The sequence below is a fragment of the Austrofundulus limnaeus genome, unplaced genomic scaffold (genome assembly GCF_001266775.1).
Source record: "Austrofundulus limnaeus strain Quisiro unplaced genomic scaffold, Austrofundulus_limnaeus-1.0 Scaffold16, whole genome shotgun sequence".
In the NCBI taxonomy this organism is placed as follows: Eukaryota; Metazoa; Chordata; class Actinopteri; order Cyprinodontiformes; family Rivulidae; genus Austrofundulus; species Austrofundulus limnaeus.
The window spans coordinates 1,655,523-1,656,721 of record NW_013952418.1 but is presented as its reverse complement, the minus strand read 5'-3'; the positions used below and the strand labels follow the sequence as shown (position 1 = coordinate 1,656,721).

The 1,199-nt window shown below is 40.5% G+C and overlaps 1 non-coding gene across 1 annotated transcript; it reads right to left on the bottom strand.

Moving 5' to 3' along the window:
- Window positions 1-685: 685 nt before the first annotated feature.
- trnac-gca (transfer RNA cysteine (anticodon GCA)) lies at window positions 686-757 on the bottom strand. The gene has a single exon. It is a non-coding gene; the product is annotated as a tRNA-Cys (tRNA).
- Window positions 758-1,199: the final 442 nt, after the last annotated feature.

Sequence of the window (1,199 nt, the reverse complement as noted above, 5' to 3'; positions counted from 1 at the left end):
GTAAAAATTGACGCGTTACGTAATAACTGTGGATATTTTTTGTGCTCCTTCCTTTTCAGCTACACATAGCTTGTTTCAGACAGCAGGAAGAACAACTTCAGCTGCTTTCAGGTCACCTCGGAGACATGATTCCTCAGGCGAGGTTCTGATCGTCACTGGTGAGCACTCACACAGCTGGTCGGGCCCAGGCAGCCTGTAAAAGTGAAACACCCAGGAGAAATCAACCTAATCTCAGCAGTTTGTGTTTCATGGTCTCGTTCTTTCAGCCATTACCTCAACTTTATGCACATTTGTGAGGTTTGGAACATTAACTGACTGGTTAATAAGGACGTTAAAGTTCAGCTGCCTTAACACTGTCGCTGCTTTAACTGTCCTAACAGTCCCAGTAGCTGCAAACAACCTAAAGTCAATCTAATTGAAGAAAAACTACTTCAAACTTGTGGAGACCCAAGCTACTCTTTTTCCGAGTCTGCACGGTTTAAACAAAAACAAGGCAGCTTCTTCAAATACAACACTGGAGTGCACAAACCCAACAGTTTTAGAAAAATCTATAAATATAAAACAAACCCTTTTTGGAAAGAAAACATCTTTGAATGGATCAACAGTAAAGCCTCTGAGACACGTATTAAAGTAATCTGTAAGGATGCAAAATAATCCTCAAAACATAAAATGTACTCAACAAGGATGGGGGCATCCAGGTTTGAACTGGAGACCTGTTGATCTGCAGTCAAACACTCTGCCACTGAGCTACACCCCCTCTGTAAAACCTGCTGAACATGCTTGATTTTTATATGACATTTTTCAAAAAGGTTGACCAGGTGGTCAGGACTTAACAAATACCTGAGTTTGTAGCTGGAAAACAAAACAGATTGGTCAGTGACCATGAAAAAACTGAAAGGTGCTTTGAAGACAAAAATCATGTCCAACAATGGTTGTAGTACAAAAAGTCTGAGGGCAACAAGATGATCTGCAATGAAATGTTCTGAGCTACACCCCCAATGACTTCTGCTAGACCCTACTTTTATCAAAGATACTTTTTACACCTTTATCTATTAAAATGAAGCTATGAAGCAACAAATGATTATTAGCCCTTTATTTATCCAGGCAAAACTTGTTATCACAGGAGGTTCTGGCCTGAAGCAAGCTCACTTAAATGTTTTCGGTCTGTGGGAGAAAACCCACTCAAGCATGAGGAGACC